The sequence below is a fragment of the Podarcis cretensis genome (assembly GCF_951804945.1).
Source record: "Podarcis cretensis genome assembly, chromosome: 3".
NCBI lineage: Eukaryota > Metazoa > Chordata > Lepidosauria > Squamata > Lacertidae > Podarcis > Podarcis cretensis.
This window is the reverse complement of record NC_137172.1, coordinates 65,219,276-65,241,828: the sequence shown is the minus strand read 5'-3', so window position 1 is coordinate 65,241,828 and position 22,553 is coordinate 65,219,276. Positions and strand designations below refer to the sequence as shown.

The window sequence follows — 22,553 nt, the reverse complement described above, 5'->3', positions numbered from 1 at the left end:
CAGTGGTACCTATTTATCTACTTGCACTGGCATGCTTTCGAACTGCTAGGTTGGCAGGAGCTGGGACCGAGCAACGGGAGCTCGCCCCGTTGTGGGGATTCAAACCACGACCTTCTGATTGGCAAGGCCAAGAGCTCAGTGGTTTAGACCACAGCATCACCCATGCCCATGATGGTATTGCCCTAGCACACCACCCCTTCTAAACCCATCTTAATAAAAACAAGGACAGGTGCTTTGCCTGTTTGACACTCTTATGATCTGTTGCCCCTATTTTTACTGCTCACTGTTGTAAACTTAAGGCTCTTCCAGATGATCTGTTTATTGAGAATTCATTCTTATTTGCGTCCAAAAAGCTTATGTAGAGCTTAAACTGCCAGCAGATCCACACCATACCATTTAAAGCACATCCAACACATATTTAAAGCATGCGAGTTCTCCCAAGGAATCCTGGGAACTGTAGCTCTGTGAGGGAAAACTACAGTTCCCAGGGTTCTTTGGAGAAGGTCATGTGCTTTAAGTGTGCATTGGATGTGCTTTAAAGGTACAGAGTAGATCTTTATGGAGCATCCATTCTCATTTGCCTATGGGGTAGTTATAGGATAATGAGCATTCATCTTGATTTTCTTGCACGGTGCATACCCATCTTCCCCTTATTCCCTCGTCCATCCCACACTTCTTAGTGCATTTCCTGATCAGTTTCCGAACTGCAGACATAGAATCATAGAGTCATAGTACATCCATGTACTGCGGGGAGTTTTTTTTTAAGTGGCTCTGTTGCCCTTTCATCCACTAATTGTACACAGCTCAGTTTTTTCGTATGCACTGTAATCGCTTCAGCAAAGCATTGATGGTCTGAAGGTAACATACAAATATTTCATATATTAAATCAGCAAACTAGTTCTGCTTTCATTTCTGTTTTTCACATTTTATTTTGACAGGTATCTGGGTGCCCTAAGCTGCTCTCTCACCAGTAGTGTAGCATGGGTTGCTAACATCCAGGGCTGTGCAGAGTGGGTAGGTGGGAGGAAGTGAAATGGGTGGAGTACGCATGCGCATTCAACTGCCTAGCAGCGTCCGTGTCACCTAGGAGATCGCAGCCACAGGGATAAGAAAATAAGAATCATTCCGTTGTCTAGAGAGGTCACTTCCTGGTCTGCATGGAGAAGCCATTTTCAACAGAGCCCAGTAGAAGCATACAGCTGTATTGAGGCAGCACTGGGTGTTGAAATTTTGCACCCCTAACAATTTTGCACCCGGGGCAACTGCTCCTGTGCCCCCCCGCCCCAATGCTATGCGAGTGGCTCTCACACACCACACATCTCCACTGGTCAACATGAGCAGCATATTTTGTAATTCCAAAATCTCAAATGTCATATTTGGTGTTCATTTGGGTGCTTAAATGGGTGCTTTGAACAGAAGAAAATAATAATAATAATAATAATAATAATAATAATAATAATAATAATAATAATATCTTGAAGGAGAGGGAGGGGGTGAGAAAAACCCACCACGGGGAAGGGATTCATCTACATTCAAGGGCCTCAAACTCAAGCTCTTTGCCATGGTCAGATGGTAGCTTCCAGAAAATGAGTGAAGTCCATACTCCTGGTTCATGGAAAGGGGAGGTGAGGAAGTGCTTGCTAAAATGTAGCATTACCACCATTGCAAAATATTTTCCTTCATGTCTGCCTTCTCCTTTTATTCTTTCTCTTCTCTTCGTGCCCACCGGCAGCTATGAATGAAATGCGGCGTGTTAAATGACTGACATCTATTAACGCTCCTTCACAAACCTTGTGCCTTATATCAGAAAAAGCCTACAATTGTATTTTTTTTAAAAAAAATCTTTATTTTTGCAAAGGAAGAAACTAAGGGAGGGAGGGAGGGAGGGAGGGAGAGATTGGAGGATAGTGTGTTCTTTGAATCTGACTCTGCTGAACCACTGCCAAATGCAGGCCGTTCCATTCAAAGGGCTGAGTGAATAAATGAGAATAACATCCTTGGGGACCTTCAGGATCAGTTTACTCTGAAAATGCTCAGCCTCACAAAGGGTCAGAGTCACAAGGTAAATGAAAATGGCTGGGAGGGGACTTTGATGGCCGAAACACTGTAACTGTAGAGGACTTGAAAGAAAATTGTATTTTTTAAAAAGGAGAGGGGGGGGAGAGAGAGAGAGAGAGAGAGAGAGAGAGAGAGAGAGAGAGAGAAATACTGAGGGGGGTGGGAGACAGCAGGAAGTGACTTGAAGGGGGGTGGAGGCAATTGAAAAATGGTAATCTAGAGAAACTTTTTGTGCTATTTTTTCATATTTATGATTCAAAATTTTGCTACTTAGAACAAGATCGGTCAGTGGTGCCTGTGAGAAAGTTAGAAATGCTTTTCTGCATGACAAGACTTTCTTGGTGTGTGGCTTTTTTTGGGGGGGGGGACACATACACAAAATGTATGATCTATTACTGAAGATCGGCTGGCTGGGGAGCTATAGGATTCAGTCAAAGCCTCACTATGATGGTGGGATGCCAGAGACAACTGCCACAATGACACTGACAGCATGCCCCAATTCTGCCAGTGGAACATTTCCCCAGCAGAGTCATTCTAAGCCAGTTCAGTAACGTCAGAGGAATAGCTGAAAGAATCCAGGTGGGGGTACAAGAAAAGAACCACATCTGCTGATGCTGTAGGGGGGGAAGATGCATATTTTGAAATCCTGGCTGCCCATCTCTGCTGTAAAGCAGTGATAGTAGGGCAGGGCAGTGGGCAGGATGGTCTGCTTAACCCCTGCCCACCTGCTGCTTCCTCCCTACAGGGCAAAACATCTGGGCTAAAAAGAAAAAGTGGTGAATGCATGAAGGATTAAGCCCCCTAGCTCCTACTCACTATCCATCCCCTGAAAATTCCTGCCCACAGTTCATACTGGGGAAGACTGCTCAGGCTACCCAGATGTATGCTGGTAGCTTTGGTATGAATCCTGTTTAGCTCTGCTGTTTGTCTGATGGAAACTGGAAGAAGGCTGACCAATAAACTATATGTGGGGTGTGTGTGTGTGTGTGTGTCACACATATGGTGCACATATTTCCCCTTGATAGCGGAAGCATCTTAGAAGTGTTTTGGGGGCACAGAAATTCTATACTGGTCTCCTTATCATAGACACACATACACACACAAATCCAGGACTTGCCAGCATGACACATAACTCTTAGTACATATGGTGGCAAGTGTATGGTCAATGGAGCTGCAATATTATTCAGATGCTATGGAAGTAAAAGACACAATGGTTCTATCTTCTAAAAATCCCAGCTCTTCATCTTTATTTTCACCAAAAACACAGCAACCCAGACAGGAAATAATAAATAAGCAAAAGGGTTTGTCGAGGACATCAATTGGGTGTGGGGAAATAAAACGCTTGAAAAGCTTTATCACACCATGCACTGCACAAATCAGCCTTCTTCAACCAGGTATTGTCCAGTAGTTTTGGACTACAACTCTCATCAGTCCCAGCTAGCATGCAGATGGGAGTTGTAGTCCAAAACCTCTGGAGGGTGCCAGGTTGGGGGAGGGTGGCACAGATGAAACCTTTGTATTTCTGAATGAGACCAGATTCACTAAATAATTCTGATGGGGAGTCATAGTGACATGCCAAATGCTCATTTTCGCCCATGGGATTCATAAATTCAAGACAAAAGAAAGTGGCCAGTTTTGACCTGGTAATTCTATTACTCACAGTTAGCTCCTATGTCCATTGAAGGAAATGTTACTGTTTACTTCAGCTGCTTTGAAGTGTAGCATGCCTTTTATCTAGGCAGCAATACGTAGACAGATTTGCTCTCCTTATGAGGAAGGAAGTAAAATATGATACAACAGAATATCAGTGACAATATGGCAACATTTCCTTCCATCTCATGCTGGTGGTCACATTACTGGGGCCAAAGGATTTCCACTTTTACATGTTGCATCAAGGAGATGATCATATCAATAATTACAGTAAGTCCAATCCATCAAATCTTGTCAGTGCTCACATCCCGTAATATCAGGCAAAAGACTCCTGTGTTTTCTGAGCAATCAAATAATAAGTCACTATGAGATACGAAGAGCTGCTTCAGATGTCACCTGCAGATATGAGACTCCCACCATATAGGCACATGTTGCAGCAAGCTGTGTCCGGTCAGAAATTCCCTTCAGTGTGTCCTTGTTTCAATACAGCCAGAGTACTGTGGATACATCAATGAACTAAAGAACCAACACTGGTTCTTTAGAGGTTTAGGTTTGAATATTAGGCACTATCTCTGTTGTCTTTACAGTACCTGCTAAAGACTTTCTTCTTCCAATAAGCCATCTATAAACTATGGAGAAACCAGCAATGTACACACAGTGTTTTAAAATGATTCCATGGCTAAAATGATTCCAGCTTGGTGAAAGAACCGACATTGACTGATTGATTGACATAGCTTGTTGGTGGCGCCATGGACCAGTACTAGTTAAGATGGGTTATCAGGCTACCTCTGTATAACACAGCTTCTTGCATCTTTGATCACCACCTAAGAACATCATAATACCTCTGCTGGATCATGCCAGTGGCCCATGTAGCACAGCATCCTATACCCACAGTGGTCAACCAGATGTCCACAAGAAACTTGTAAGGAGGACAGCACTTTCCTTCAGTTTTCAGAACTGATATTAACAAGCCTGTAGTGTCTACGAGTAGTTCAACTGTGGCTTGCTTTGAGCTCGATGTTACATTTTAACTTGAATGAAAATTCCTATGCAGAAATTATATTATGTGAAACAAAGATATTTGGTGCTCTTGCTAATTTACATATCATTCATATATATATATATATATATATATATATATATATATATGACAGACTCCCAAATTTGAAGGAGGTTATTGTACACCAGAATAACAGGTCTTCCCTGGATCTATATAGGATTGGGCCTAGTTTGCTTTAGAATCAGGGCTGACCTCAAATGGATGCATTTCAACATCCCAGAGCTTTCCTCACTGCAACATTGACATTCAGGGTTGCAAGGAACTATGAAAAATGTAGCTTCCATGATGCTGAATGTTCCCAGAAACTTAGGGGCATGCATGGTAAGATCCTGCTGGCCATGGATGTCATGGTGCATGCACTTAACAGCTTTTAGGATCAAATGGAAGCCTTGCATAGCTACAAATGTACTTGACTCATTCTGTGCATAGCTAAAGGGGGCAACAGATAGGTCTGATGTTGGGCTACTGCAGTAGAGGCCCAAATAATAGCAGATACCATTCAGAAACAAGTGCAAAACCTAGACTATGTTCTTCAGTCTGGTTCTTCTGAATTATTTCTGCTGTGAACTGGCATTTCTCCATCTAACATTTGCCAGCAGCTCTAACATCACCACCATCACCATGAGTGGGCAGGCAAACCAGTAGTTTGCCCATGAACAAATTAAGCGGGGGCTCATCAAGACCAGGCTGACTGGGGATCCTCAAACCCTGAAGCCAGATGTGGCTTCACATCTGTCAGTACAGTGGTACCTCGGGTTACAGACACTTCAGGTTACAGACGCTTCAGGTTACGGACTCCGCTAACCCAGAAATAGTACCTCGGGTTAAGAATTTTGCTTCAGGATGAGAACAGAAATTGTGCTCCAGCGGTGCGGCGGCAGTAGGAGGCCCCATTAGCTAAAGTGGTGCTTCAGGTTAAGAACAGTTTCAGGTTAAGAATGGACCTCCAGAACGAATTAAGTTCTTAACCCGAGGTACCACTGTAACAGGAACAGACAGAAGTATAATAGTGCTTAGAAGAAAGTGAGGAAAAAGACAGCATCCAGTTCACATCCAATAAGCTGAAGAAAGTGGAAGCTGTAATGTTTTTCTATGATAATTTAATATATCTGGTTTGTTAGTCATTGTACTATATAGTTAGATACATAGGTAAATTAAAAGAACTAAAAAATGGCATCAATGAAGTATTTATTTCAATTTTGTGGACCCAACACAGTCTCCAGTATTTATTTTTATTAGTAGGCTTGAGATGGTAAATGTAATTCATTAATGAGCAAACTCTGGTTTATTAAAAAATAGTAGCTGTGAGTTCAGGTCCTGTGGTAATTAGTGCTGGATGCAAGTGGGTTTGTTTCTCCTAATGATATCGGTAAATAATTTATTGACAAGGCAGGTATCCAAGATTTGAAATATATGGTTAGTTTAGATCTGACAACCCAAGTGGTGTCAATAACAGTAGACAAACTGGCTTCTACAACGATCTTGGTTCTTTGGCTCAGCTGTATACCCAGGGTAGTGGGCTAAAACAGGTTATATTTCTTTTTCCAAGTGGCACCATATGTTTTGAATGCCAAGCAAACTTACACATGGAAGAAATAAGAAAAGCCTAACTTAGCTTATTGCCATAGTCAGCACAAACATATGTTTTAAAGTATTCATTTATGGCCTCACCTCCTATGATGATTTTCATATAGAATACTCTTTTGTGAGGTATCTCCCCCCCAACCCCGAATCTTCTAGATTACCTGTCCTCTTCTTCCTGAGCTTTTTGACTGCTTTGCAAACCTTTGCAAATAGAGTTTTAAATTCTGTCCTTTTCGTTTGTTTTGGGACCTCTCGACAAAAATGTCTTAAGGAGATCTGGGAGTCCGATTGAATTTGATTGTTTAGAAGTCAGAAAACTGAGGGAAGTTTTCTTCTTCACAGTGTACACAAGTTCAGCCTTCAGAGGGCAGCCCAAGGCAGTCAGACAATCCTCACATACCTGGGCAGGCCAACATGTGTTTTCGCTGCAATTTGAGTAGCCCCTTGTTCAGAATATGCTGAAGCAAAAGCTGAAGTTTGAAGCACTCCTCATCTGTCATTGAACTGAAGAGAGCTGAGGCAGCCATATTTAATCAACACCGAAACCTCCTTCTGGGCAATGTTTTGTACTCTCTCCTGCAATATTTTATTCTAAGCCATTTCCCAGACGGCATTATTGATTCATGTCGTTGTCTTCCACATGGCACTGAGCACTTATGCAACATGATACCTAGCTGCCCGTTCGCTTTCTGGGCATGACTTCATAACAAAACAACAACAATAAAAAGCGAGATGACTATTGTGTAACCTTTAACCAGGCTGAAAATCATGTGGAACACAAGTCACAAATATGTATGTCTGTAGGCTGTATTCATTTTCTAGATAACATTAAAATGGGGCATATGAGCATTGAATCCTGAACATCTAGAAAATGCCTAGGCAAATGTGGTGGGAGCTGAATGTCTGGGAGAGTGTAGAAGCCAAAATAGCTGTTGCAACTGATTTGGGGATTTGACCACATGTTTGTTGAATTGCCCCAGGTGTTATACATTGTGACACAACATAATTTGTGCCAGATCCTTGAGAAATGTGTTTAATACTTAATAGTTTAATAGTTATTGTCTCAAGAGCTGTCTGAAGTCAAAGTAGAATTTTCCAGATTTTGCTCAGGCATACATAGGTTTGCCCATGTTTTTCAATTTTCTCATAACATATATAAATACTATATAGGAAAGATGACACCTTTGATTAATGCAAAGATAGTTAAGAACAGACAGCAAAACAGTTGTCCATGTGGGCACTGTGATCATCTGCAAGGGATTCTGATAGGCAGGGGTTATGTCGCCAGCCTTCATGTCATGTTTGCAGACAACTTTGTAGTGCAGAGTTGGTCTGCCAATGGGCCTGGTGCCTGAACCTAGCTCCCCATAGAGCATGGCCTTGGGGATCCTGCCATCTTCCATTCTGTGGACATGTGAACATGGTGGGAATGTGGGCTTGGGAGGGCACATCTTTGTTTGAGACTCTGTCCTGCCATATGATGCTCAAAATCTTCCTGATGGAAGGCACTGAGTTGTCACTGAGGTGGGTGTAAGTTGCCCATTACTCACTTCCATGAAGCAGCGTGTTCAACACACAAGCCTGATAGACCTTCCTCTGAGTATTTGTTGTTCGCATCAAATACCCTTTTGGAGAGGCGAGCCATTGTTGTAGATACCTTGCCAAAATGCTTGTCCAGATCTGCATCAATGAAGAGGTTGCTGGTTATGGTGGAGCCCAGGGAGACAAAATCATTTGCCACCTCGAGTGTGGGGTCACCAATGCTGGTGCATGGAGTGTTGGCAATGCCCTGACCCAGGATGTTCTTCTTCTTCTTCTTCAGGCTGGTGGTGAGGCCAAACTCCATACAGGCTTGGGCAAAACAGTTAATGAATCTCTTTAGGCAGCGGTTCTCAACCTGGGGTCCCCCAGATGTTGTTGGACTACAACTCCCATCATCCCTGAGCTCTGGCCTTGCTAGCTAGGGGTGATGGGAGTTGTAGTTCAGCAACATCTGGGGACCCACAGGTTGAGAAAGGCTGCTCTAGAGGTTCCTTGGAATGTGCTGTCAAGGCTGTGTCATTTGCAAACATCTTCTCTCAGACAGGAACCTGCCACACTTTTGTCTTGGAGTGAAAACCTCCCAGGTTGTACAGACTCCTGTCACTTCTTGAATGGAATTACACATCATTGTTATACTACAAACAGGACACCCTCCCAGAATATCTTGCAAAAATACGTAGCTGAGACTTCCCCCCCCCCAATTATTCTTATTTATTTACATTGTTTCACAATATAGGGTTCAAAGAAAGCTGAAGCTTTTCTTGCAGCATTTTAAAACGTTAGCCATGCTACAATGTAAAGTTTACAAAAACCAAACAAATCCAGCTTTTCCTCTCTGGAAGAAAATCATTTTTACATATCTGTTTTCCCTCTGCATTATGAAGGCACTGAAATATTAGCCTGGCAACGAAATGTTTTTGTAACTGTGAGAGTTTAATTCATAGAAGAAAACCAAGTGTCCTTGAAAACACTTGAGAGGATGTGTGTCACACACAATTTGCAGTTTTAGTGATTCCAGCAACTGGAAATGGAACAGCCTACAGATTTTAAACACACACATACACACACCCCAAGTAAAATAAGACACCAGCAGAAGTCTTTGCTGTTATAGCAAAGTAAAATGTATCTTTACTGTGCAATAGAGAAGGATAAGTACTATAATCAAAATAAAATACAGCAAATAAAATCCTAAAAACAAGTGTCTATGAAATGGTCATGAAGAAATCATACAATGCCGTATCAATCAATAATCAGCCAGCTAACCAGTTAAACTTCATGGTTAATTACTAGGCCTGAGCACTCCCAAGGAGAGAGAAAAACCTCATCAGGTTCCAGAAAACATTTTATTTTGAATAAATGTTCTATCCAGTTTTTGGCAAGATATTTTAGGCTACCAGGCCCATCAGCCCCAGCCAGGAACTGTTGCTGGCTGGGGCTAATAGGAGTTGTGGTTCAAAACATCTGGAAGGCATCAGGCTGGCATAGGCTGTTCTGTCCCAAGAATCTTGGGGTTTTCTCCCTTCTGCAGAACTGCTGCCGTGTGATTCCTTGTGTCCCTTTATCCTGGAATGTGAAGAAGTTAAAAGGTATCTATATTTTAAAATTGCCAGCATGTGTGAAAGCCATGACTACCAGGAGCCTTTCTGAAGCAGTTTCCTCAAGTGGCACTCTGGGAGGGGTGGCAGATTTGAATCTGGGTGCTGTGCTTGCCTTCTTGCCTCCTGCAGGCTTGCTTGTGGTGGCAATGCCTTGGCCTCTTTCGGACAGTTCCTTCATGCTTGTAGATTCTCTTCTATCCTTCATTCAGGATAGCACTCCTCTCACCCTTGCTTCTTCACCCCACTCCCTCAAAAAATGCCTCCTCTTTCCATTCTGCCAACTGACACCTCTCTCACTTTTGCACTGAATTCCCCCAGAAGAACCATCAACTTTGTTGAGTGTTTTGGATGCTATTCTTTGTTGCACAAAAAATAGCTATTTAGATGTCCAAAAATTTTAATAGGTTAATTTTTGATAATTTTGGAAAAACGTATGTAAGGATTTAAAAAAGTGAAAGGAAAACACTTTGTCTCTTTCTAGCTATATAGCAGTAATTGAACCACGGTATCCAAAATGTCTTACCTTTTTCAAACTTTACCTTTATTGGCATATGCATAAGGTTCCACTCATTTGGGAAACCCAAATGGGGGCATGACGAAAAGAAAGAATGAAAAACAGGTGGGGAAAAGTGGGCAGAGGAGAGGTTAAAAAGCCACTCTACAGATTTGACTTTGGCCCATGTGAGCCTAACATGGTTTAGGAACAGGGCCATAGCTAGGGGGTGGTGAGGTGGACCCCTGCCAGGGGCGCAGGTGAGGGTGTGTGTGCAAAATCAGCTTAAAATATGTCCATAAATATGTCTATAAATAAAAATTTCAATTATTGCCTCATAAGAAAAGGTTTTAAATAGAGGGTGAATTGAAGGGGGGGTTGGAGGAGAGGCAGAAAGAAGAGCTAATTTGTCCATGGCTAGGAGGCGCAATCTGGAAAGTTCTGCCAGGGGCACAAGATCACCTAGCTAAGGCTCTGTTTAGGAAGCAGTGGTTCGTCTGCCACAGACTCTTCTTCCACCTTTCATAGAATGGCTCTGATTGTCTCTTCTATTCTCAGTACAAATTTATGGGAAATTACAGGACACACTGGCCTATACCAAGATCCTGAACACAAACAAAATATTGTGGCATGAGTTACTTGGGAACAGCAAAAGGCATGCTGCATGAAACTATTTGGAGAGGTTATAAATTAGGTTTTTAAGAAAAGAGGATTGCCTCACGTTCATGTTATTTTCCCTTGATGAGATTGCATCAAATAAATCCAGCAAATTTCAGCAGAAATGCCGGATCAGAGAGTGAGTGAGAGTGAAAGATGCCAAAGGGGAAAAAAGAGCCAGATGAAAAATGCATAAATTGGAAGAAAATAAAATAATTCATAGGTTTCCACTTATGTTATTATGCAGACTACACTTGTTCCTCTTCTGAGTTATGAATTCTCCATGCATGGCTCCACAGTTTGCCACAGGCAGCTGAGAGCTATTAATGGACCACAACATCTGTTTCAGCAACAGTGGTTCCTTGGTTAATGAAACTAATTAAAAAGAAATCCAGAATAAAATCTCACGATCCCGCATATCTCTGTATAAATATGGCAACAGTTGAGATAATGATAAAATTCATATGGCTAAAATTATGAACACACTATCATGGGGGATATTAAAACCTCCTTTGGACTATTCTTTAGCACTCTGATAAAATGCTGAAATGAGTTAATTCTTAAGAACTTCCCCTCTCCTCCCTCCATATGTGCCCCACACCCTCCCCAAATCTGCTCTGAAGGGTTGGGGGGATGGAAAACTGGAAGAGATGGGGGGGCAGAAGGAGGAGATGAGGGTAAGTTCTGTTGCATAAATAGAAATGTGTGCACCATTGGGATAGTTAGTTAGATAGCACCCCATATCTTACACAACTTAAACATGCACACATAAGACAGACTCATCCATTAGCTAAAGAAAAACCCAAGGTTTTCAGAAGTATGAAAAACATTAGGGAGGAAAACCTGAAGGAGGACCCCCCCCCCAATAAGCCCAAGGAGGACTGAGTGTGCTCAGTAGGCAAGGCACACTGACTCATTATTGGGGGTGGGGGAGAGACAAAACCCAGGTAGAAGCAGAACTGGAATGGATTTTCCTGAAAGAAGGCACAGCTGCTTGGCTAGAAGACCGAGCAGCAGCATCCCAAACTGCAATGTTTGTTCCAGGCCCCACTGGTTCCCTCTATTTCTGATGTTCATTCGGTGAGGGCCATTGCTTGTGGAGTCAACATGGCACCGTCCATGCGCAAAAGAGAGATTTCTGCAGGCTTGAGGCAACCTCAAAGTTTTCAGAAGTACATGCTCTTTGGAGGAATCACCTGCCACCAGCCCTAAAAACAAATGTGGAATGGGTGTGCTCAGTAGCTAGAGATTGTTGACTTGGTTGTTGGAGGGGGGACGCAGAAAACCAGGTGGGATGGAAGGGCTGGAATCCAAAGCAAGAAGTACTTCATACTGCAACATTTTGGACATTCACTTCAATAGAGGATGTAGTCATGCATGCACTCTCTTTGATACTTCTTTATTATGTTGATTGTGGAGGCCGTATGTCAGGCATAGGCAACCTTAGCCCTCCAGACGTTTTGGGACTACAATTCCCATCATCCCTGGCCACTTGTTCTGTTAGCTAGGGATCATGGGAGTTGTAGTTCCAAAACATCTGGAGGGCCGAGGTTGCCTATGCCTGACATATGTGCAGGAATACATATACAAATCACTTGTGTGCCTTTATCCCATGTACAAAATAATAATAATAATAATAATAATAATAATAATAATAATAATACAGAGACTTGTGGCATGTTTAACACCAGCACATTTATCATGACAAGGTTTCTTGGCCTACTCAACAGATTTAATATGGCACTGATTTTTCTGGACCAGAGGCCACTCATCAGATGCATGATCAAGCAGGCTTTGACCTCCAAAAGCTGAATCCATAATAAAAATGTTAGGCTTTAAAGTGCTATGAGTTTCTTCGTTGTTGTTTTTTGCTGCAGATTAACCTGGCTGCCCCTCTGGAAGTGGCTTTGCTTTGGTGGCTCTGTATTCAGAGCACATGACTGGTACTAAGGGATAAGGCAACATAGGTTGCACCTAGCATGATAAGAAATTATACAAAGAACCTGCCTGGGCACAGCATGCTTTTCCTTGCAAGATGTTTTCTATTCCACTGGACTCCCTGCTCAGTGCTGGAGATGGGCTGGGCCTGAATTCTATGCCACAGCATTCCAAAGACAAACAAGGAAACGGGTAACTGTACCCTTGGCTGGAAAATGTGCAGGCTGGGTGTGTGGTGCCCAAATGAATTACTCAAAAATGATTGCCTGGGACTGGGCCAAGTATTATCTCACCAGGCTTCAGCACTCACTGCAGTGGCATGACAGGGACAAACTACAGTAACCTGAGAACGAGATAAGAGTCTGAGAGTAGTGAGAATGCTTTTAAGCTGTGCAGTAGGTGTTGGGTCTCTGCTTTGTTCTTGCTTCCCAAACCAGAAGAAGAAAATCAACCTGCTTGTGCAGTCTTGTGGTAAATTAGATCAGCATTCAGGCAATTTCTTCACCAGCAATGCTTTTGAAAACGAGGCTGTGATTAATGCAATGAGATTTTTAAGCCTGCCCAGTGGCAAAGGTTCTGAGCAGGGAAGATATGGAAGCAGCATGGCAGGTCTTGCTGAGACCCAGTCATTCTATCTACCCATTTCACCCTTTCCATGTAGCAGCAGAGAAAACGGAGTGTGACTCCTGCTTGGTTTACTTTGGCTTGGCAAGCACTACTAGGAAGGCCAAAAGGAATCTGAGAGATTCGCATGCCACTCCCTCTACTGCATCTGTGTGTCCCTCCATTTGGGAAAGTTCCCAGTGGCCTCTGTATTGTCATAGGGCCCCTGGGGCAATCTCCTTTTCACTGACGGGTGGATAGCGCCTTGTGGCTAAGTGAGAGGCAATGCTACTTTGCAAGCTTCTTCTGTACCTGCTAGCTTTGCTCTGCTGGGTTTACACAATGATGCAGGACCGTTGATGCATCATTCCCAATGAGAGGGGCACCCAATGGCAACTTACAGATCAAGCATTGACATTCTTGTGCTCTCTTTGGGCATCAAAAACACTAGATTCTTCTGCCTGGTGATGCCAGCATGCCCAAGCTGTTGGAATATCATTGCCAAAATGCCGGCACTGAAGCACTAAAGTATACCCAACCATTAATAAAACAGGTAAAATATGACTAATATGAGCCCATTCAACACACACACACCCTTCCTCTTACCATATCTCAAGAAGAAGAAAACCTAACAAGTTCAGACTGTAGGGGAATGGAAGTATTTAACTTTAGAGGCAGCCATCAAGAACATCTCTGGATGTGCTATTCATGTCCTGGTTTGGTTCCCAGAAGACATCTTTCAAAAGCCTATTCAGTCTGAGAAACTGCAGTGCAATTGTTATGCATACCAAGCTCAAGAGTTGTAAATACATATTCTGATGTTGTTTACACACTAAAATAATCCATCTTAGTCTAATGAAGGTACAAATGGAAAATAAATATACAGACTTGCTAGATACAGAGGCTTCAAAATACGTTTTTTGCCAAGGGAAGTAACTAAAGATTAATCAGACAGATTAGGGGAAATTGGACCTTCCTAAATGGGCCAGGACTTGATACCTACACCCAGGGTGGACTTTGGTCTTTCAAATTTCAGTGGCACCCTGTGCAAGGCCAAAATTCACCTACCCTGCCTCTCACTTTCTGTTCTGCTCAACTCACTACGTCCTAGTTGTGACACCCTGCAGAGCTCCCTAGGCTCAGCACCCAGGACAACAGAACTGGTCGCACTGCCCTAAATCTTCCTCTGCCCACGCTTGCCCATTGATTAAAATAATAATGACATTATTGCCACCCATTCTAAAATTTGGACCTATGAGAGCTCAGCAAGCTTACTGGACCATGAGGAATAAGCTTCCTTGGACATAGTTTGAACCAGTGCTTATGGAAGTCCCAGCAATAAAATGTATTCTTAATAGTAAAGACTGTGTTTTCATATGAGAGCTCATTCCTGGATTGAGTGTGGTAAGAGCAGAAGGGAGAGTGTGCAGAGAACTTTCTATAGACTGCTGAGCATCTGAAATCAGTCTCTTATGTGCATAACTATCTCAGTCAACTCTTCTTGATGTAACATAGCAACTGGACCCCACTCAACTTTGCTGCTCCTCTCAGTACCACTGGTGCTTCTATTTTATGTAAGAGAATATCTGCAGGCAGGAGCTTTTGCTTAAAGTGTTAATCTTCTGTCAATCCCTCGCTTGGGCCAGAATATTATTCAGGCAGCATTGAAGCTCCCCTACTGTCCTGTCTGGAATGTTCACATTTGAAGTGTAATATTACCTATGCAAGGCAGCCTACCAAAAGTCATTATTAACTTATCTAATTACGAAAATTGTATCTTCCATTCCAAGCCCTGGCTTTAAATTCTTCTTAAAAATAATAATAGAGTATTCTGTTGATTTCATCAGCCCCTTATAAACTGCAGTTGCTGGGGAACAGAAGTGGGGATAGTTCTGTTGCCCTCATATGCTGCTTGTGGGCTTCTCATAGGCATCTGGTTAGCCAGGTGTGAGAACAGGATGTTGGACTAGATTAGTCTTTGGTCTGATCCAGCAGAGCTCTTCTTACATTCCTATGCATTGAGAAATACAGTAGAGATTATGCCACACCTCTGTTTTCCCCCTGCTTTCTCTGTGATGCTGATGACAGAGTGATACTACCATTGTGTGGGAAGAATCTGTAGCTGAAATGAATCTCTCTGCTGCTGAAAATTCTTCTTAGAATTTTCCTTTGCCAAATCTTACTGTTGAATATTCTCTAGGTTGATACACCAACACCCACTGAGAATGTGCTGTAGAACATTCCCAGCATTCAGCTGAAGCTGTGCATTGCAGAAGAGAAGCAGTTGTGGAGAGGATTTGGGAAGGTTTCTTCACAAGGTTTCTTCACAAGATTTCTTCCAGATGACCTGCTTATTGAACGTTCATAATCATTTGTTTGTACAAAGCTTACCTGGCGTCTTGATTATTTATTTATTTATTCATTTATTTCACATAAATTACATACCACTTAATTATTAAAGAAACCCACCTCAAAGTGGTTTATATCCCATCTTTACTGAGCATTCACTGTGGTTTATTTGCAGGGCATTTATTAGATTGTGAACATTCACCCTGATTTGCTTGGAGGGTGTTTACACATCTTCCTGTTAGTGATTTTCTCATTGCACACTTCTCAAAGGCTTTTCCCATCACTTTCCAAACTGCAATAAGTCCATTTCTTTTTCAGTGTGGATTTACTGAACTAAGTTGACAGAGCCCTTTAAGCCACTTTAATTGCACAAACCTAAAGCTCTGGTATGCGCTCGAACCTTTCTCACAAAATAGTGACAGTTACTGGTTTTCCATTTGGGAGCCTCTGATCAGTTTCCAAATACCAAGGGCTGCTCAGAATATGGCTTATGAACCACTGGTATATTATATCTAATAGCATTTTATAGTTGATAGCATTAAATACATAATGTGCAGTGGTATATAGCACTGAACAGCATTTTGTATACAATGGGAAGCCATGGATATTTGACAGTATGTGACAGTTGACTGCTTATGAGATTTGACATTTGAAGCCCACAGAAATGACAGCTGTCTAGAGATGCCCAACTTATTGTCAGGTAAAAATAGTTGCATTCAAGATGCAAGTTAAATTAGTGAGAGATACCCAACACACACAAATACACAATCACAATTTAATTTGGCCATAAATATTTTCCAGAATGAAAATCAAATAGACACCTAAAAGCACAACCCTAAGCATGCCTACCAAGATGTCAGCTTACCTTCAATGGTCAGGTGGCATTGCCACCTGGCCACAGGCCTTGTCAGCCAGCTGGCAGCCAGCTGGGAAGGATGGCAGGCCTGTCTGCAGATTAGCTAATGGCAGGCAGATCTGGGTCTGGAGATTCCCCAGGGGGTGAGCCCAACCAGCCAATGGGCATAGTAAGTTACACTAAGTTCAATGGGACTTACTATAAGATTGCAACACACTTACCTGGGAGTAAGTCCCTTTTAACTCAATAGGATTGCAGTTAAAGTAAAAGAAAGAATAATGGTATGATTTGCAAATATTCTTTCTAGAACCAGCCACAGGAATTATGCTTTGCTTCAGCGGACTGTTTCATTAAGTTACTTATGTTAGTTTCATAAATATTTAGAGCATTTCAATATATATGGGTGGGTGGGTGTCAGTGGGTGCAAATTTATTAAAGAAAAAAACATTGAGAAAATGAGAAAAACAACTGCCCCCCACAAACATATACTTAAATATAAATAAAGGAATCACAACTTTATTTCCCTTTGGGAATATAATGGCAAATCTACCCTTTCTGTCTGGTTCTGTAGATTATAGTAATGAAGAATGTATCCCTGCAGGAATGCTAGCATTGTATCACACAATACACATGGATACCAGAGCCATTTCAATCCACGGGGGTCACATCTGGCTCTACATTTTTTGTTTTTTTCCCCATTTTTCTGGAAACCAGAGTTCCAAAACAAGAACTTATTTCACCCATAACCTAGGGACTTTAGGCAAACTGTGAGTCCCAAAACACAGTATGCCCGAAGTCTGTGTTTTATGGGTGTAATATGTTCTGAATTTCCAATTGGAAGTGGACTTCCATTCCCTTGCCTTACACTCCCAGTCTCATAAGGACATGCCTTCCCTAACTTCAATGGGACTTATGCAGGCAGAGTTTCCTCCAGATTTTCCCTAATGTGGTTACTCAGAAATTTTCAGGATTTTTCTTTCTTTCTAGAGCTTTCATTTCATTTATTTAAAAAATGTTTTAATTCACTATTGTTAAAAAGAAGAGGGGAATGAGCCCCTTCAGCTTAAGGCTATTTAATGCTGTTCCTAATTTTTTTAAAAAAATAAAATGGGTAATTATCTTTAAGGGGGGGACCTTTGCTTCACTGCTGCCCATTTATGTCCTTCCTTCATCCTTGGTGGCCCTCTGGTTTCTTAGACAAAGGGCCTCAATGTGCTATATATGCCTCCTCCTCTTAATGCGAACCAGCAGCCCAAATTACCTGTGTGACCTTTCCCATGAGCGTGAGGAGAAATCTCTCCTGGAGTGAGATAAAGAAATTAGGTCTTCATTCTTCCATGGTTTACTCCTAGGAATGCTTCTTGGCTGGACGCTAAGAATAAGCCAGTTATTGAAAAGGGGCGCTGGGAAGCTGACAAGCATGGCTAAGCCGAGTAGGGAAATTTGATGAGGAAATAAGATGCTTTGTAGATCAGTGTGTAGTGATTAGTCTTTTGAATGCTAGGATTATTATATAAGCAAAAAGAGAGGGGGTGCTTATTGTAACTGACAGCTTCCACTTATACAGGTATTCTTCCAACTAATGAGAAGCATAATGGACTATTTGTTTATAAATCTTAGCCCATAACCCCCCCTACCTTTTCCTCAGGCCAATTAAGTGGGCTGGAAAGCTTGAGACAATGATATTTCAAAGAAGAACCCACCCTCTGGCTGCCTTTCTCCAAATGCTGGAATCGCAGTAGTAGGACTAACAACAACTGCAGACAAATTAAAAACTCATTTCTTATTACTTGCATTCTTCTGTGATCACAGAATATAAAGAAGACACGTGGCATTTATAGTTCAAAAGAAAAGGCCTGAAGCCCGAGGGTAGATTTGCTTGTACCTTTAGCATAAATAACTTTTCTTCTTTCTTTCCTTTCTTTTGTGTGTATAAGCACTCCAAAGAAAATCCTTCGCTGTAAACATCCATCAATTTAGGTCTATAACTAAGGGATGATCAACTAGAGAGCTGGAAACCGGCTTTGTACCCCAACTTGGTATGGAAGAATCTGTCAATTTTCAGTTGTCTCCATTTCTCATTTTTCCAGTCAAAAACACAGTTCTCCACACTTCTGCAGCAATTTGTATTAAAAAAAATCTTCATGAAAATTCTTCAGCACTTTAGTAAGAAGGTCTCTTTTAATTAACACATTTTTATACACGGTTTTTGACGAATGTAATATTTTTCCAAGCAATTTTGCTAATATATTGTGTTTTGTATGCTATTTTAACAAATATATTCATTTCTATACAAATTTCACCTAAGACGTGCATTATTTGTGAACACTGGTCGATTGGTGAACAGCATCACAAAATTCGGATAAGTGTGAACCTTGAAGGAGGGTTGCGTTTCAGATCTCCTATTGTTTCGGAAAATGTGAATTTGACAGATTCAGCTTTGAATGAAAATTGTATCAAATTTCGCTCCCATCCATAACCCCAACACACTTTATTTAGCCCCAATGGCCATACTAAATTTTAACTTAGGGATATTAATTTTTTTACTCAGACTCATTCATTTGTAACAAGCACACCATACAAGTCCCTGTGCTGCCGTCTTCTGCTGATTTGCCTCTTAAGGAGAAGATCTTTCAGGAAGCACATTCATTTCCAATAGAGCTGTGCTAAATATTATCTAGTGTTGATTTTTGGCTATAATACTAGCGGGTAGGTCATTTAAGGGGGGTGTTAATTTAGCATACATTTAAAGGCAAATCTTATTACACTGGCACTTTCTGAAACAATATGTGAACCAAAACACACCCATTCTTTGCAAACCATACTTCTCTAAATTTTGCAATGACCGCTCCCCGCTGAAAACGGGGGGCGCCCTTTGCGTGGACGCGCGCAGCCCTAGATCTGGAGTGGCCCCATCAGCATAGGCTTGGCTTTGCCTTCCCTCAGGTGGGATACCTGGAGGTCTCCGCCTACCTCAGTCAGTTGTCCAATCCCACCTGTGGGAAGCGTTGCCAAGGAGACCAGGCCAGGTAGGGGAGGGATTACCTGCCCACACAATAGAGGGAGGATCTTACCCGGGAATCCTCACTTGGCTCCAGAGCTTCTCCCATCCTACCCACCCTCAGTTAATGTCTTCTTTTGCAGGTTAACTTTTCTTCATAGGTTTTGCAGGTTAACTTTTCTTCGCAGGTATGCGGGCGCTGCTACGTTAAGGTCGCTGTTAAAGGGCCGGAAAGGAATTTCCCTGCATTGGCAGGTTTCGCCTTTCCTGTAGCAAAACGTCACAACTTTGGCGGTATCAGGCCTTGGGCGGAATCCTTTAGTCCATCTTCCTCTTTGCGGCGGCAATACCAGGGTTCCCCGTTAAAAGGGGTTTCTGAAGGGAGGCTTTGACCATACGCCGAAAGGTCGTCATTGCTCTCCCCTGCGGCGGCTGGCTATCTCTGCTTGAACATATGTTCTCCAGAGCTGGCCCATCCCCCCCCCCACACACTGGATAACCCTGAAGCTCCCTAGGTCCCCGGCTGGGGACTGGGGAGGGAGAACGCCCAATGCCTGAGCCAAGGTCTACGCACATTTGAAATTTAATAAAGTTGTGGCCAATTTAATCCCATAGCACGTTGTCTTGAGTCGTTATTCCACATGATGGGGGGGGGGACCGCGTGGGATCTGGGGACTCCGCCTGTCCACGCAGTGCAGTTCTCCAGCCAACTAATGTGTACAAAAATGCACATACCAGGGGATACGCGCACATGGGGAAATATGACAGGAGCGAGCCAACAGCAAATCACACCAAGCCAACTGGAGCTAACTCTTTATTAGCAAATACAGTCATACCTTGGGTTAAATATGCTTCGGGATGAATATTTTCAGGTTGCGCTCCACGGTGACCCGGAAGTAACAGAGCGCGTTACTTCCAGGTTTCGCCACTCGCGCATGCGCACTCAAAATGACATCACACGGATGTGCGGTAGCAGTGAATCACGATCCACGCATGCGCAGATGCGTGGACGTGGGTTGCATTCGCTTCAGGATGTGAACGGGGCTCTGGAACAGATCCCGTTCGCATCCAGAGGTACCGCTGTAAGATCTGCACAAGAATGTCAGACCTAATGAGCGCAACAACTCAGGTCTTGCCCCCATGGATCAGTTGCTGAGACTAAAGATCCCCACATCCCCATAGCCTTCTTTGTCTGCTCCTCTCCAGGCTTTTCTCCAAGCAATCAGACTTTGTCTGCATGCCTGTCTTTTTTTGCTCCTGCTTCATGTGTCTCCTGGTTCTGGGAAAGGAGCTTGTCACAGCAGCAGGAGAAGGAGACACCTGTGCCTCTTCACAAGTCTAACCCATCTCTGCCTCTCAGCTTCCCTCCCCTCCTGCTTCTGTTTCTGCCTCTGATTCTGGACTTTTCTCTGCCAGACTCTCCCCACTCACTAAGCCCTGTTACCCCTTTAGCTTCCAACACTTCCTCTTGCCAGTCTTCTCCCTCTGACTACTCAACGTTGTCCCTAGGTTCTGAGCCTTCCTCCCTTGGGGGTTCCCCAGCTGGTGTCTCCCACAATTCCTTCGTATGCAACTGGTCCATGATGTACTATTATTTTTAGAAACACTCACCATGAATGCCTCCCATGTTCTCTTATAATGGCTTTGCAGCCCACTTGAGAGGTGGCAGAACTGAGTTCTGGTGAGTTCTAGCTGGAAAAAAAAGCCCTGATGGCATTATTAGTGCAAAATGCATTATATCAGGGGAAACTGCTTTGGAACACTGTGATAGGAATTTGCACTAAAATGTGGAGATTTGAACATTTTGTACTATGTCTTAAAGAAGTTCACAAGGATCAAATGTCAGAACTTTTGATGTAGAATGAAGATTCGAAAAGACCTAAGGCCTAAATGAAGCATCTGCTAAGGAAGACTGTTGCTTTGGTGCTGCTTGCCAAGTCAACCAGGAGTGTTTTTGTTAACTTTGGAGTTTAACTAGCAGAAACTACTATTACAGACAGCTTGTATGTCCTAAAGTTACATTTCTTTTTTCTATTAAAGTGCAGTCAAATATGTGTTCAATACTGCATTCATCTGGCTTCTGTAACTCTTGTGTGCTTTCAGCATTGTTATATTATCTCCAAAGATTGAAGCTTTATTTTGGCCCTAAGAGATGTTGTGTTGTTCATAGGATTCCTAATTCTGTGTTGCTGTTTTTATTTCAGCACATGATGCCAAAGAACTGAATACAAACCCACAGGCTGTTTGGTTTTCACACATGGACTCAAATCTGTTTGTGCTTAGACCAATCTACGATGAGAAATAAAATCTGTGTTGCTTGACATATGCATCACATTCATCTTTTGCATTTAAGCCATGAGAATACATTTCCACAAGTGACAGAGATAGTGCAAGAAGAGGGGATTGTTTTGTATCACACGTGAAAATGATCACTGGTTTCTTCAGACACGCTGCCTCGTAGGACAGCAGCCTGCAGCCCCACACAAAGGAAATTCAATCTGCTCAACAGCTAATTAAAAAAGCATTACCTTTCCCCAGCGCTGACCTCCAGCAGTGAAAAGGATAAAGATGGGTATCTGTCAATCATGTTTACCTAACAAACTCTGGCACAATATTGTGATGAACAGACAGATCTAAAAAAGGATGGATGATATCGCTCAGAACTCCAAGGTACTCTTAATACCACGTTTAAAGAAGACCTCATCAGTAATTTGAAACCTTCAGCATGCATGCCAGGGATACACCAGAGCTAAATTTTGCTCAGTCCTGCAGAGAGTAAATATACAGAGTGAGACAGGAACACTTTGGACGTTTGAGGAAAGCAACAGATCCCTTGCACGTGGCACTCATTTGCAGTTCTATTTCCCTTTCTCGAGACACATCCATATGGGATATTATTCCAACTAGTCTTGAAGCTTTATTTATTCCACTGCTATGTAGAATTTAACGCTAAGGCCAAAGTTGGATATGCTTAAGTCCCACTATAATCACCTGACAGAAGCACTTAAACCTAATTTATTTCAGTGAGTCTGGGCCACACATGACACCACCTGAATTAGACCCACAGTGTTCCAGTCCCTGCCCCTGGTGGAACAAAGGATTCCACTGAGCACACTCTTCTGGTTGGGTCTCCCTCAAAGAAGCTTCCGTGCAGGTGATAGGTT

The 22,553-nt window shown here is 42.6% G+C and overlaps 1 long non-coding RNA gene across 1 annotated transcript; it reads left to right on the top strand.

The window, feature by feature from the left end:
- Window positions 1–1,981: 1,981 nt before the first annotated feature.
- LOC307213695 lies at window positions 1,982–21,710 on the top strand. Its single transcript, XR_013837647.1, has 2 exons — window positions 1,982–2,062; window positions 21,594–21,710. It is a non-coding gene; the product is annotated as an uncharacterized lncRNA (long non-coding RNA).
- Window positions 21,711–22,553: the final 843 nt, after the last annotated feature.